This window comes from Lissotriton helveticus, chromosome 7 (genome assembly GCF_964261635.1).
Source record: "Lissotriton helveticus chromosome 7, aLisHel1.1, whole genome shotgun sequence".
NCBI lineage: Eukaryota > Metazoa > Chordata > Amphibia > Caudata > Salamandridae > Lissotriton > Lissotriton helveticus.
Genome location: NC_136068.1, coordinates 1,123,223,829 through 1,123,240,531, shown reverse-complemented (window position 1 = coordinate 1,123,240,531; position 16,703 = coordinate 1,123,223,829). Strand labels below are relative to the sequence as shown.

The 16,703-nt window shown below is 40.5% G+C and overlaps 1 long non-coding RNA gene across 2 annotated transcripts in view; it reads left to right on the top strand.

The window, feature by feature from the left end:
* The window catches only part of LOC144770050 (uncharacterized), a 118,813-nt gene that overhangs the window by 87,654 nt on the left and 14,456 nt on the right, over window positions 1-16,703 (top strand). Inside the window, exon 5 of one of the 2 annotated variants that reach the window (XR_013598777.1) lies at window positions 14,547-14,683. The exons of the other annotated variant lie outside the window; for it this stretch is intronic. This is a non-coding gene — a long non-coding RNA (uncharacterized LOC144770050). The remainder of the gene's footprint in view (window positions 1-14,546; window positions 14,684-16,703) is intronic. 2 annotated transcript variants of the gene reach the window in all.

Below are 16,703 nucleotides of genomic sequence, written 5' to 3'. Positions count from 1 at the left end.
ATCAATTTCATTCGAGCAATTTCTTTTTGCTCTCAGAAATTCTTCAACTGGGATAGAATTAATCAAGTTGGTAGAGTGACAGCTGGAGGCGTGAAGTAAACTGTTGCCTGCAGTACTTTTCCTAAATAAGGTCGTTTTAAGATTATTATTTTTGCTTTCGATGTGAAAGTCGATTATCACTGTGACTCCAAAGAAATGAGGAAAGCTCTCAGCAAATACTGGGACATCCTTAAGCTGGATAAAGATTTAGCCCCTGAAATTTCGGAGCACCCCCAGCTCACTTTTAGGAGACCGAAATCCCTCAATGACATTCTCTGCTCCTCTCTTTTACCCGAAATTGCGAAACAGAGAATACCGGTGCAAGGCTTTTACATCTGTGGCAGATGCAAAGCCTGTCGCAACAGCAAAAATATAAAAGAAATACAACTGTCAAAAGATACCACCAAATTCAAAATTACCAAACATGTGACATGCTTAACCGACCATGTCATATATGCCTTACAATGCCCCTGCCAATTATGCTACATTGGCAGCTCCAAGCACCAGGCTAAGAAAAGGGTGCTTGAACATATGCGGGCAATAACCAATATGGATCGACAATACCCCATAGCGAGACATTTTGCGACACACCACAAAAGCAATGCCAACCTGTTGTCATTTTGTGTACTGGAGGCAGTTCCCTTGAGAGAGAGAGGGGGTGATCGTATCAAAGAGATGAGGAGACTTGAGTCTAGATTAATTATCAAATACAGAACGACTCAACCTAATGGTCATAATCTGCATGAGGAACTCAATGTGCATTTGGGTTAAATTGCGAGCTTAACTGTGTAAATACATACCTGCTGTTTTTTAATCACTTACATGCTTTATTACTTTATCACATCCATAACTGTCACTGATTTGATGTTTTTAATTTTGGTCTACAGAATTGGTTGGTGATCGTATTTGGGAATCTGTTCGCCCTCTGGGAGCACCTGAGTATATAAGACTGTTCACACTGGACTTTATTGGATTGCCCACTTGGGCTTTATTGAAATATGAGACTACCGCACATCGTAGTCAAGCATGATAGATGTCTGCGCAGAATACGATACAATCGTGATGCATTTATTAGCCCACTTGGGCCAGATTGAGGTTATATGTACCATCAGCATCTATCTCTACTATATGCTTGAAACAATCATGACCATGCTAGATATTTGTGAATATGTATTATTTTTAGGCACATTTGCAATTTACGTGTTAGTCTAACGTTGGTTGCATGCCTTTATCATTTACACTCGTTGTTTACTGTGTGTAGTGAACCCAGCCCGCAGATAAACTAACCAGTCTGTCTTCCATGCACATGAATGGTAAAACACGTGACTGTATTTAAAGAGCACTTTATGTTAAGTTTCCGTCTCGTGAAAAAGCAGGTTTCACCTGCGAAACGCGTCGAGAGAGCCATCTAATAAAACTCACTTTGCATCTTTAAGTGGCCCGGATCTCTTTTCTTATATCGAAGAAAGCTTTCTGGTTGGATATATATATATATATATATATATACATATATATATATATATATATATAAACACCAAAGTATGTCCGTTTGTCCTTTATGCATTACTACACCATTCATCCGATCGGAATGAAACTTTAGGATGTTGTTGAGTACACTCCCGTGAAGGTTTCTAGCTAAGAAAATAAAATGTGTTAAAAATCTTCCCCCCGGCCACACAGGGCCCTCAAAATCTTTCCAATACTGAACATCTACAGTTTACGGTGCGACTTGATTTTGCAATGACCATCAACAAAGCACAAGGACAATCGCTGCAAGTGTGTGGACTAGATTTGGAGAATCCGTGCTTCTCACATGGACAACTGTATGTGGCCAGCTCAAGCGTCGGAAAAACTTCTGATTTATTCGTGTACGCACCAGATGGAAAAATAAAAAATAACGTGTATCCACAAGCACTCAAATAAATAATCAGAATTAAAACAACACTTTAAAATGTTTTCCATATTAAAATAAATAAGTTTCAATTAAAATGACACAATGTAAATTGAATGTTATAACAAGTTTCCTTAAATTTCCTTTCTTCTGAGATCGCAGCAACGCGCGACGGGTAAGCTAGTATCTATATATAGAGAGAGATAAATAGATATATAGATATAGATAGATAGATACGAGTGCCTAGTGTGATAACCCCAATGTGTTTTTAAACAATTTTGAATGACTGGGAACATTTGTTCCCCGGGAATTATATGCAAGTTGTCTCTGGAACTATGATTCCCAATGTGGCAGCATTCCACCGTAAGTGATACTATTGGCAGGGCATAAGATATTGTAAGCACTTCAATGTTACTCACAGAGAGGCGAATTAACAAGGCTTCTCTATGTTAGCATGATCTCTCTCCTCGCTAAAATTTGGCAGTACCACCGGTCATTAGATAGTTGTCTCCTTGCAGTCATTTTTCATTGGCCAATAAAGTTGTTTCAAAACTTTATTGTTATACTTAACAAAAGCGTAGTCCGGTAAGCTCATTTTATTAATTTTTTGTATAACATACGGTACTACACCATGCTCCCACTTGCTCAAATATAATTCTCGTATGTGCAGTGCTGAAAACTGAGATGTACAAACTTACTTTTAAGGTGTTTGAGTAAGTGTAATGCCGAATTCTGTTTTCAGTGTTTATTTTTTGAAAGGTCACATGTTTATGTATTTAATATGTGGTTTTTTCTACAACAAAATCACTCGTGAGCAAGGAGCGTCGGCTCCAAAACGCGTAGAGTTGTTGTGCCACCTTTGATTTAAATCACGCTTTGCAAACATTTATGTGTCCGCGGCATGCAGTCTTTTGGAAATTACAAACAGCGTTTCGATTGGATATATAGTGACCCGCCACCCCGTTGTGTAAATGCTGCTGCAAGAGGCTTGGGTAAGAGCAAACTTTGTTTGTTAGATTTGAATTAATAATACCCTTACCCGCCTGATCAATGTTAGGGATTGCATTTATTTCAGCCATTATCTTCAGGAACTGTTTTTCAGAGGAATGGCTCTAATTTACTTGTGAGTGAAGTATGATACCTATCTTTATTGGGGTGAAACTGGAATGCTCTTTTCCTCGTGCAACGATTTAATCAATATGGGGCTGACGGCTATCCTTCATAACCAATAACGGATTGTAGTTGGCTGAAAGAGTTTGCAAGCGTGAACGCCATATTTGCGTTTAATATATGAATAAACAGTACAATGGCTATGGTAAGAAATTTGAAACGTAGTTTAAGAACAACAAGACTATTGGCAATGATGAAACAGCTGAACCGACCAGCAGTGCAACACTCTCTGTTAATAAAAAACAACTTTGGGATAAATTGTGGAAAGCCTTAAAAACAGGAATAGACGAAGTGGTGTGAGGCAACGACTTTGCAAAAATACATTGATGTAAGCTGTGTCCCTCGAGGACTAAGGATATCCATTACTCCTACATTTACCAACCCAACCCGGAATTAGCAAATGAATAGGCTGCCAACAATCATAACTGTTCCACCATTATGCTGGGATTATTGGTGAAATATGCACGCAAGAATTGCGAAAGACTTCCCAAAAATATTGAAAATCTAACAAAAAAACTGAATACAGTATTACGGACAGAAAGAATTCCAAACAGATATGGAGAAAATGGACACAAGACTTGACAAAATAGAGGAAGAAATAAAGGCGAAAAAACTAAGAAAGTTCCACTGTGGACTATGAGAAAGGCCAGATCTTAACCTTCGCAAAAGATATGACCGCCTTCGAAGTATCTCCCTAGACAAAGATACAGCACAGAAGACCAGGAGTACCAATGTAGGAGGAGAAAACGCAAGAGCACATTTGTTTAGTAACCAACAGAATGATGCTGGTGATAGTGAGAATAGTGAGAGCGATGTCTCTAACATATCCGAGCACACTGGAGTAAAAAACAATATTTTAACCAAATTCACCCTGATTGCTCATGGAAGGTCCTCAGCCCAGAACAAGCAAAGAACAACAGGATACAGAGGTCGCAGACAAGGAGGACGAGGAGGCACAAGAGGAAATGCAAAATCAAGAGACAACTCGGGAAGCCGTGTGGGAAGTAGAACAAAGGGGAAGAAGAAAATGAAATGATGGATCCAAGGAGTATTATCAATTTATCAGGTTGGAACCGGAGTACAGCAGAAGTCAAAGTTTTGTCATTGGGTCTGTCTTTCTGTCCCACTACCCAGTTCAACTATACACAAAGCAGAATTGATCTTTTCCATTTCACAAAGAATCTCAGAATAAAGAAATGGTATGCTACAAGAGTTCAGAACAGGAGGGTGGCGTCCAGTAACATTAACATTGGGGATATCAATTTGATGCACTTGGTGGTACCCAACTCTAGACAAAGTAGAGATTTAAGGTTATTTATTGGCTACATCGATAGCAGAGTAAGGGAGACCATCTCTGCCAACAGCTCCACCAGGAATGCTCCAGCTTAACATAGTTGCTAGGAGATCCCACATTCTGAGGCACAATGATGTTACTACTTTAAAGGTAAAGTAGCATTTAAACAGAGACATTGTAAGCATACAAAATACAACACATATTCTCTCCTTCCAAAGACAAACATTTGAAAAAAAAGTTAAAAAAAGAAGAAAATAAACAAAAAATAAATAAATACTAAATAAAGACCTGAAAATAACAGGTTCAACAATGTTTAAGACAAAATTAATAAAACCCAATCATGACCTGAACCATGCAGGTTTAACAATGTTTCTAACACTTTTCCTGGTGAATGTTTGGTTCTTATGTACAGAATCCATTTTCTCAGAACTATTTATTTACCGAACTTTCGCCACACTGTTGAGGTTCCACCAATGACCACCTTCAACTCTTACTGCATTACCAACAATTTAATACCTTTGACAGGCTCACTTAATTTGCTCTCACCTTTTTTTTTAATAAACAGCATTTTTGATTTTGATACAATCTCCCACTTCAAGCGGGGCTACTTTAACACCTCTTTTTGAATCAAACCACTGTTTTTGTTTCTTTTGTGTATTAAACATATTTTCATTTGCCAATGCCATCAACTGCGCAACGTCAGACTCAAACTTGACCCACTTACTCATCCATGCAGGCAAAAAACTGGAATTAAGCTTACGTACCCTCAAGAGTTCGAAAGGAGAAATCTTAGTCGAAGAATGAGGGGTAGTTCTAAAGAACCAAACCATGGCATCTAGAGACTTGCAAATATCATGGCACCCTGCTCTGGCCCATTTAATACATTCTCCCACAACCCGATTCATTACAGTTTAATGGTGTGAGTGCCACCGTTGATGTCTATTGAATACCCCAAAGGTCCATGGTTGCAATTAGGTATTGATGTAATGGAACCATATGAAGTTCTACCAGGCGGATGCCGTTTCATGGATTATACTTCATGATGGCCTGAAATGAAGATGGTCAGGGAAGCTAACAGCAAGTCAGTTGTTGATTTTCTTAAACAATTGTGTGGCTTAGACAAGGATTTATGGAGGCTTTGGTCTCTGACAATGGTAAACAGTTTGTCAGCGCATAATTTGAATCTTTCCTTTCTGAGTCTGATGTGAAACATCTGAAAAGTTCCTTTTATCACCCTCAAACAACGTATTAGTTGAAAGAATTAATTGGGTTGTGGGAGAATGTATTAAATGGGCCAAAGCCCTGTATCATGATATTTGCAAGTCTCCAGATGGCATGGTTTGGTTCTACAAAACTACCCCTCATTCTTCGACTAAGATTTCTCCTTTCGAACTGTTGATGGGACGTAAGCCTAATTCCAGTTTTAGGCCTGCATGAATGAGCAAGTGAGTCAAGTTTGAGTCTGACGTTGCGCAGTTGATGGCATTGGCAAGTGAAAATATGTCTAATACACAAAAGAAACAAAAACAGTGGTTTGATTCAAAAAGAGGTGTTAAAGTTGCCCCGCTTGAAGAGGGAGATTTATTCAAAATGAAAAATGCTGTTCATTCAAATAAAAGGTGAGAGCAAATTCAGTGAGCCTGTCAAAGCTATTAAAATTGTTGGTAATGCACTAAGAGTTGAAGGTGGTTATTGGTGGAACCTCAACAGGGTGGTGAAAGCTCGGGTAAGAAATAGTTCTGAGAAAATGGATTCTGTGCAAAAGAACCAAACGTTCACCAGGAAAAAGTGTAAGAAACATTGTTAAACCTGCAAGGTTCAGGTCATGATTACGTTTTATTAATGTTGTCTTAAACATTTTTGAACCTGTTATTTTCAGGTCTTTATTTAGTATTTATTCATTTGTTTTGTTTATATTCTTCTTTTTTTTAAATGTTTGTATTTGGAAGGAGAGAAGATATGTTGTATTTTGTATGCTTACAATGTCTGTGTTTAAATGCTACTTTAACTTTAAAGTAGTAACATGTTAAGTTAGAGCATTCCTGATGGAGCTGTTGGCAGAGATGGTCTCCCTTACTCTGCTATCGATGTAGCCAATAAATAACCTTAAATCTCTACTTTGTCTGGAGTTGGTTACTTCAACTTGTTTTTGTTCACCAAGAATTATGCGTATGGTAACAAGGTAGGGTGACCAGACGTCCCGGTTTTCCCCAGACGGTCCCCGTTTTTGGAGAAGTGTCCCCGTGTCCCGACACTGCTCTCCAAGTGAATCAAATGTCCCTGTTTTTTAGAACAATGTCCAAGTTAAACACAGAAATGTCCCAGTTTTTCACTGTTTCGGTTGCGCGCATGCTCTGTTTGCACAGCATGTGACGTCACTGAGGTGAGCGCTGTAGCAGGAAGGGAAATCCTTTTAAGAGAGACATTTTCTCTCTGGATTTCCCTTCTCTATGTCCGCGCAGCACCACCTACGTCATCGTGGCAGCCATCGGCACAACAGCTGGTTAGAACCACCTGTTACCGGCATGACCCTGATTTTAATACCTGCAGCAAGATTCCAGCGTGCCCCTGCTCTGCCTTAAAGCAAGTGAGGGTCGGACAGTCTCAGACTTTAAAAGAATCCAGCAACAACTTTGTGACGCTTCCCCAGCCCTACCCGCATCATGGGGACGCTGCCTCCGCATCAGAGCTGCCTCAGCCAGGATCCTCCGAAGCCACACAAGACTTGCCCTCCCAGTCTGAAAGCCTGCAACACGAGTATTTTAATGGCCGTTTTTTTAATCCCCTTCCCCGATTTGCCGATTAGGTAGGAATTGTTGTCATTGCCTCCATCAGTCTGGCCTGACACCTTATCAAGAGAACACCTTCAGCCCTGCAGTGATCTTTGTTGCTCAAAAAGTTTGGTGCATGCCCGCCATGTTTCTGATGACCGAGCGCCAAACTTATTTATTTGAAACCAACTTCTAAAGTGGAAGATTATTCTAAACAATACAAAAATGCCCCCACACCCTGAGAGTTTTATATCTTGGTGTTAGGGTGATTATTTATTTTTCTGTTTGTGACCATCAGATACTATTGGGCAGTGATGGACGGAAAGAAGGGCGCATCATATTGTTCACTCTAAATAGTTCAGACCGTCTGATGCCTTTACTCTAACTGCCCATTCTCTGCTGGGCGGTCGAAGTGAGATTTCCACGAGCAGAGCATGAAGGGGCAAAGCCGTTGGAACGCCGTTGGAACGCAGGCAGCCTCCCTAATCAAAATAATAGAGTGGGCAAGCAGAGGGTTTTGCAGACAAGGTAGTCCATCACGTTTCTGATGAAGAGTTAGGCTGGTGCCAGAGGGACGACTGGCCAGGGGTGCAATGCTCTTCGGTTAGACTGTCTCTAGACAAGCATTACTGCTGTATAACTTTACATGTTTATTGTGGACCCGAAAACACCGTACACGCACCTTTGGGAAAGTGACTGTAGTAAAGTCTGACTGAGACCTGGGTGAAAGATATTTTGTAACACAGCAACACATTAAATCAGCACTTCAAAAGCAATCAAAGAATGTCCCACAATAATAACCATTAATGAATTCAATCTAATGTAGACTGTTCAAATCTACTCAGGCAGACACAAATCCTTGACAATTATAGAAAACTATTGGCAGTGGAAATAGTGTTTCAGTTTACAGTAACCCATACCCTAATGGGGTAGAAGCGTAGTGAATATAAACATATCCAAAGCAACTAAAAATATTTCTGTTTGGTATTAAATCCTTTAATCTAGTGGTGTCTGACATAGCTACAGGAGGCCTGGACTGCTTCTAGATTTTTAGGATAACCATATAAAAAAAATGTACATACAACTAGCTTAAATGTATCTCATTATAACCTTGCAATGATTTGACCATACCTAAATTATATTACGCAACCCTACTGTCGTAATTACTAAACAATTTAAATGAAAAGATAGAAAAAAACTTAGCACAGACATAGGAACAACAGTCTAATTTACACCAAGTCTTGATATTCACTCATACAGGATGGGATAAGAAATGAGAGAGAAATAGAACAGTTACTGAAAGGTAGCTTGTGGATGCACTCAGTTTCGCCTCCTGCTTCAGGGAAGATGGTTTTCAATGCCCTTAGATGAGCATCGTATTATATATACCCTAGTGAATCTTAGCCATTTATTTACTTTGAAACTCAGTTTGTAGCAGCTTATCGAAAGTACAATTCTGTCACATAATTATACATTCTAAGGCTAGTTTCTTAAAACCTCAAAGCTCTAAAATAAACTCTCCTAAGTCTGTAACCTATCCATATAATTGGTATGGTAGATTAATAACTTTTTTGGTCTAGCATACAGCCAACTTTTAACTTTCTGCTGTTGAATTGTGTACTATACCAATACTTCGAGTGGGCTGCGCCTTTCTAAATGATGCTCATTTATGCACTTTTTTAAAGCTTTTAATTTTACCACTCCAAGATGAGAGTCTGCCATCTTGGAACGGTACATTAAAAAGAACAAGCATTGGCATAGCCAATAGGTCTCGGCTTTAGGACCATATAAGTGTTTAGCCAGAGCTATTGGCTTTGCCAATGTCTTTAAGTTATGGTGTAGAGCCTTTTGGCTGCTGTGAAGCATGTTGAAAAGATATTTTTAAAAAAATGGTTTAAGCATTTTTGTTACCTTATATATAACCAAGAAGACATTATGTAGAACTGAACGACCATATTAAAAAAATAATTAATAATATATGCTTGTTTGTCGAGGGGGAAATCGACAAATGTCTACTCAAACCTGTTAATACATTGCTGAGCCATTGTCCGTTTTTCTTTTTGAAGTAGGATAGCAAATGTCAACTAGGTGCTTTTCAGGATGCAGTGTCATCCCCTTATTTCATACAGAACCATAGAACTGGAAATAAAGTCTACATCAGGCCTTGAAATAAAATCTTAAGGGACTGGCAATAAATGTCAAAACCAATCTTTCTCCAGACCTCATTCATATATTCTCTCATGGACAGCTTCCTTTTTGTGTATGAGTTTAGAACAGTTGGTCACTGAAGAGAAAGCCAACCACTGATAACGTAATTTTGCAAGCCGTAGAGAAGGTAGACCGTTTGCCCCCCCCTTCATCTTTAATTCACTGGACTCCCAGCAAGTGCAGTTTGATTTATTTGTATTCTTCTAACCTCACTAAGCCTGTCACTCCTCCCGACACAGGCTCTGTGGGGAGGACAACTTATTATACAGAAGGCCCGGTGATGACCATGGCAAACTCCTGCATAAATGTGAAGTTTTTTAAAGGGGTTCTTTAAAATAATGAGGAATTATTTATGGGTTAGAATTTCTATTGCTAGTTTCCCACACAGAATGTAAAAACAATGTAGCTAGAAAAATCAGTGTTCCTATTTTGGTCACTCTCTGAGGCAGTCTGAATTTAGTGAGAATGAGTCCCTTCGTAGTCATAACTAGAATATTGATGTTTCTGAAATACACATTTTTTCTGAAGGAAACATATTTTATGATGCAAAAACGTCCCTATTTTAAAGGTCATATTGCTGTGTATCTTGAGTCAAGTTGTATTTTTATTTGCCTAACAAAGAAATGAATGTGTCCTCATTTAATGCAACTGCTTATTGGTAATGTTGTTCTGTACCTCTTTCATGTAAGTGCTGTGCTTGAAGTGGTGTATTGGCAGGAGAGGCATGCTGGCACACAGGCAAATAGAGTGGTTTGGGAGGTTTGTGCCTGAAAGGTGGTCACATCAATCACTGTCAGGATCTTTCTTGGGACAGCTTGGTGCATTCTGGGTGTTGTATTCTTGGTTTGCTTCCATTGAACTCCTCAGATGAGCAAACCTGATAGTAATGAATTATCTGAAAACTCCAGGACTGGAAACAATTGACAAGGAGTGAGGTGGCCACTTGAGGTGTCCCTCAAAGGTGAATGTCTCCTGGCACGCTAAGCCGTAGTCATGTTGAAGTCCTTGTAGCCATTTCAGAAACAAAGTCTGTTGCAGAATGTTCCAGAATCCTGAAAAAAGTCTGGGTTAGCATAGGCAATGCACATTATTGTCACAGGAAGTGATGTCATAGGGGAATCTATCTACCTACCTATCTATCTATCTATCTATCTATCTATCTATCTATCTATCTATCTATCTATCTATCTATCTATCTATCTATCTATCGTTACAAACACACATATACACATATACTAGTTGTCATATTGTGAGAGGTAGATTTAGAGTAATATAGATAGCGGTGAATGACGCACTATGCAAATGTAATTCCAATATGATATGTGTCAATGTGTTTTCGGTGCCATTGTGTGGCATGTCTGGTTACATGTCCCTGTGCCATCCTATGCACTTTTGGAGCTCTGGGCAAACATATTTTGTGGCCTCCTGTTCAGGAAATCCTTCCACCCAACTTCAGCTATTTCAAGCCTTCATGATGCCAAACAATATTGAATCACGTTAAGCTTTTTCGAAATTCGGTGACTCAAAACATCCAAAAGCTCAAGCAGCATGGAGTTCCTCAGCCTAAAAGAAAGCTTTGCGGTACAAAAGGGGGTGGTGATGGACGGAGCATCTGAACCAATCAAACACTCACACCCAGTCAACAGATCTGGGTTTAATCCATCACCGTTCTTTAGCCCACTCTGCCACTCCAGTTCAAACATGGCCATATGCAAATCAGTCTGACCCTGTGCCTCATGGGAACAGTCCAGCCCGAACTGCCAAGTAATGCCTTCCCTGGACCGGAAACAAGCTTCCTAGGACTGGTTTCTGGCATTACAGCTGTCTTCAGCCAGGCTTGCTTGAATCCAGTGGCAAAGTGAGCAAGGGACTCACGTCTGAGCATACCCTGCCAACTTATGGCGAACAAAGCGGTACAAAAGGGGGTGGTGATGGACGGAGCATCTGAACCAATCAAACACTCACACCCAGTCAACAGATCTGGGTTTAATCCATCACCGTTCTGTAGCCCACTCTGCCACCCCAGTTCAGACATGGCCATATGCAAATCAGTCTGACCCTGGGCCTCATGGGAACAGTCCAGCCCGAACTGTCAAGCTTCAACATGCCCTTTCCTTTTGTACTTGCATCTTCAATATTTTTCTCATGCAACACCAGTATATTAGGTGGAAATCAATTGTCTGATTTGACTGCTTCTCCTTAAACAGTCAAATGAATCGTTGATACCTTAACTAATTAACATATTGTACAATAGTAACATCCCAAAATGCTTTTTACAATCATAAATTGAGCTTTTAAGTTGGCAAACTTTACAGCACTGTGGTATTTGATGCCAGAATCTCCAATTGGCAAGGATCATCACACAACTGGCAAAATGGTAGAAATTGGACATTTTTCATCTGATTTTTATCTTCAGAGTTCAAGACATTGCTGCAAGTACTTTCGAACAATGCTGATGAATGCTCTCTTCAGAAATGTTTTTAACTTATAGGCACTATTTTGGCCCTGGAGCTTCATTATGAATATTTTTGAAAAGAAGAATGTGTTTGCTATGTGCATAAATGTAATTTTTTTTAAACGAAACTTGGTTACAGTTTTTTGTCAGTAGGCGTTATAGTTACATGACTTTTTTTTCTCCAAGTTAAAACACAGAAAGGATAGGTAGCTACCTACCGTAGAGATGCCTAAGCGACAGTGTTTCGTCAGCGAAGAGATGCAAAGATCTTTCCCATTTCTGACCAGGGTCAGGAACAGTAATGCCAATGTGTTCTGCAAGATCTGCAAATCTACATTTTCTATTGGCCATGGTGGAAAGTCTAATATAAAGGAGCACATACAGCAAAAAAACACAAGTTCTGGGCCGAATCTTCAAGCATCACCAGCAACATTACCACTTTTTGGGTAAGCAACCCCTGGACATGCTGAACTCATAGGGCTGCTGCTAAAGGTGCATTAGCATATCATCTTGCTAAACATAACCACAGTTTTCGGTCAATGGAATGTACATCAGCATTGATTCGGAAACTGTATGATGAAAAGTTTTGCTGTGCTCGCAAGAAGACTGAAGCCTTGATTACAAACGTACTGGCTCCTCTCACAATGATGGACCTTAATTCTGAATTGAATAGTATTGCTTGTATATCTGTGTCTACTGATGCTTCCAATAGGAAAGAAGTTAAATTGAAACCAATTGTGATTCGGTATTTCAAGTATTTTAAGGGTGTTCCTGGTGAAACATCTGCAATACTCTTTGAACAACTGTTACCATGCCCTTCAAAAGTGTAATTTGCTTAAAAGTAGTTGGGTTTTGTGCAGATAATACTAATACAAACTTTGGGGAAAGGTTAGAGCCGGAAAGAACAATTTTTCTGCACGCTTAAGGAAGCTATTCCTCATACTAAAGTATTTGGGATAAGTTGTGCAGCACACATTGTCCATAATGCAGTGCAAACCGCTGTTGATGGGCTGCCAATGGACTTCGAATCTTTTGTGTTAAAATTGAACAAATAGTTCCACATTTACACTGACTGAACTGAACAACTGAAAACATTTTGTGAGTTTGTTGATATAGATTATCAACGACCACTAAGTACAAGCAAAACTCGCTGGCTTTTCCTACTGCCTGCAGTTGACAGAGTGCTAAAACTGTTCCCAGCCCTATGTTCGTATTTTTTGTCCCAAGCAAATCCCCCAACAGCAATTGTCACATTTTTTGAAAATCCTCTTGCTGAAATCTGGCTCTGGTTTTTGTGCAACCTACTGGCTCTTTTTAGTGACACAATAAAGGAGATGGAAAAGCAGCATGCAAATGCCATAGATATTGCAAGACAAATTACACAATTAATTGGGAAATTGAAGGAAAGGAGAGATGCCTGCTTCATGGACCTTACGGTGAAGGAGCTTATTAAAGCCCTCAAAGAACAAGGACTCTCACCAGAAACAAAAATCTGTAACTCTGTAAGTGCTTTCTACAATAGCAGTATTGATTACTTGGAAGAGTGGGGGGCATTTGTTTCTGACTTGAACTCTTTTTCCTGGATCCTTCTTGATGCTGTTCCTGTCTGGGATAATGTTAAAATGTCTCTGTTATTTGTACAATCTGTATCAAACACACTTGAGATGGATGAAATGGAGCTTTTTGATGAAATCACCTGTGTACGAAAATACACAGATAGACTCGCCTCATGGAATGACCAGAAGAAGACTGCAGAGGATCGGTGGGTCGAAATATTCACCCATTTACAAAGTAATAATATTACATTGAGGAACATTGGCCTGATGGTCCAGTTTGCATTATGTCTGCCAGTAACTAATGCTCTAGTGGAAATAATTTTTTCCATTATGAATAACACGTGGACTGATGAAAGAAACCAAATGGAACTGGAGACTCCAAATGCCTTGTTGATCACAAGGGTCAACTTTGAACAAAGCTGCAGTGAGTTCCATAATCGGTTAATGCAAGACAAAATGGTGCTGCAGCAAATCCATTCTTCAGATAAGTACTGTGCAATGCAACAACAGGCATTGTACATCAAACAGCATTTTTAGCTGTCTTTCAGTTTGGTCCTACTTTATGGATTTTTACCCTGTGTATATAATTCTTCAATCAAGAATGCCTTTAAATGTGAACTTTTTTAAAATAAAGCAAACATTATTTACATTTCAGTCAGCTGTGCTGAATGTAGGGGGGAGTGGTTTACAGGGAGGAGTTTTCTACAAACAGCAGAATCTCATTTTGATGACAACAGTATGTATATATAGATATATTTATATAATATGTCAAACTTGACAGCGATGAACTTGTTCACTTCCTCGTGGCAAAAACTCCTCTTCGATTGTGCTATTTTCTTTATTGTTCACAGTTAACAATCATTATATATTTACTTATCTAATAAGAAAACATACTTGGAATTTCAAGGCAAGTGTGGTCACCAACTATAGCAAATGTTGAGCCCAAGTCTGTTTAAATGGAATTAATGGTTACTGCTGATGAAAGACCTCTGATTTGTCATCTGTAATGCTTCATCTCGGTCTGTGGAGGGAGCTATCATTGTAGTTCTTTTTCTATGTCTATGACAGCTGTCAAATAGTCAAATAGTCCTACTTTTATGTCGATGGTTACTGCACACCTTAGTCCTACTTCTATGACCTGTCCCCGTTTTTTTTTGTTCAGAATCTGGTCACCCTAAAACAGAGGTCTTCAAACTTTTGGATGCCGAGACCCCCCCTGTCAACATTTACAGGCGTAAGGACCCCCTCCTGACAAAAATTTCTACACCTCTAGGCAGGGCTACTGGAATTATGAGGCAGGTGAGGACCAAATTATGCGACAGGCTTGACTAAATTGTGTGAGTAGAAAATTTAAATAATGTTTTGTGATGCTGCGTATTTTGGGATAGCATTGCTTTATTATTTCGACATTTTTTAAACACAGGAAGACCGAGGAAAGATTTCACCCCATCAGTACCAGTTTATAACCAAAATACAGCAATTAACATCAGAAAGATGTCTAGTCAACCTTTGTGAAGGGCCTCCCACTACGCTGCCACATTAGAAGCTCACCTGGCCATGGCCGGGTGCAGCAAGGGTCCCTTAAAGCCCTGGCGGTCTTGTGCAGAGTTAAGCAATTTACCCATGCGCCTTTCCTCTCACCCCTTCCTTCCATCCCTCTCTTCTCTCCTCTCCCAACCCAGGATCCCTCTCTCACATTGCAGGCAGATGGTTATTAGCCCCAGGACACCTTTTGGTAACAGTAGCGCACTACAAATGTAAATAATAATAGGCAGAAGCAGGGGATCCACTAGACCCGAACTTCGGGGGGGTTTAACACTCCCAGCCAGGGCTGGCCCTATTGCTGGTCGCACACGATGCAACAGTCTTTCCACCTTCTCCATGAATTCCCTCAATACCACTCACCAACAATACACCTCATCTCTCTATAGCACCTGTCTGACAAAATACTCATAGTTTACTGACACTCAGTTCTGTGATGTGAATGGTACATCTTCTGTGTACCAGGTACTTTAACCTTCTGCACTGTGTGGGTGACAAGAGTGTCCATGTGACTGCACGGAGAACAATGCAACAGTGTGAGAGTAGGGTAAAAGGAGTGACTGCAGGTTGAGTGAGGTGACCATATGAATTTGGGTTCGGCTGTAAGTGCAGAGTGGGACAAATTAGTGCATGGTTAGTGATGGCCTTGTTTGAGTGAGCTACAGATTGAGCAGTGAGGGGAGACAGGTGAGTGAAGTGTCACATGAGTGCAGGATGAGAAGTGTGCTCGTGTGACTGCAGGGTGAGGTACAGAGTAAACAATGCAAGCACATTTTTAGTGCAGAGTGATCACTGTGAGAGCAGGGTGAGAGGGAGAATGTTGTGAGTGCATGGTGATCAGTGTAAGTGCATTGTGATCACTGTGAGTGCATTATGATCACTGTGAGTGCAGGGTGAGCGGGTGAATGCTGTGAGTGCATGGTGATCAGTGTGAGTGCATTGTGATCAGTGTGAGTGCAGGGTGAGCGGGTGAATGGTGTGAGTGCATGGTGATCAGTGTGAGTGCATTGTGATCGCTGTGAATGCAGGGTGAGCGGGTGAATGTTGTGAGTGCATTGTGATCAGGGTGAGTGCATTGGGATCACTGTGAGTGCAGGGTGAGCGGGTGAATGGTGTGAGTGCATGGTGATTGGTGTGAGTGCATGGTGATTGGTGTGAGTGCATGGTGATCAATGTGAGTGCACGGTGATCCGTGTGAGTGCACGGTGAGCGGGTGAATAGTGTGAGTGCATGGTGATCAGTGTGAGTGCATGGTGATCAGTGTGAGTGCATTGTGATCAGTGTGAGTGCAGGGTGAGCGGGTGAATGGTGTGAGTGCATGGTGATTGGTGTGAGTGCATGGTGATTGGTGTGAGTGCATGGTGATCAATGTGAGTGCACGGTGATCCGTGTGAGTGCACGGTGAGCGGGTGAATAGTGTGAGTGCATGGTGATCAGTGTGAGTGCATGGTGATCAGTGTGAGTGCATTGTGATCAGTGTGAGTGCATTGTGACCGCGGTGAGTGCATGGCGATTGCTGTGAGTGCATGGCGATCAGTGTGAGTGCATGGTGATCGCTATGAGTGCATGGTGATCGCTATGAGTGCATGGTGATCAGTGTGAGTGCATTGTGATCGCTGCGAGTGCAGGGTGAGCGTGAAAGTGAAGGCGAGAATGAGAAGTGAGTTTTCTGAAAGCAGGGTGCATTCCCAGAAACTTGAAGTGTAGGGTTTCAGATATAAGTTAAACTATTGCTATAATTGCATTAATCAGGGATTGAGGGTGGAGAAAATAAATA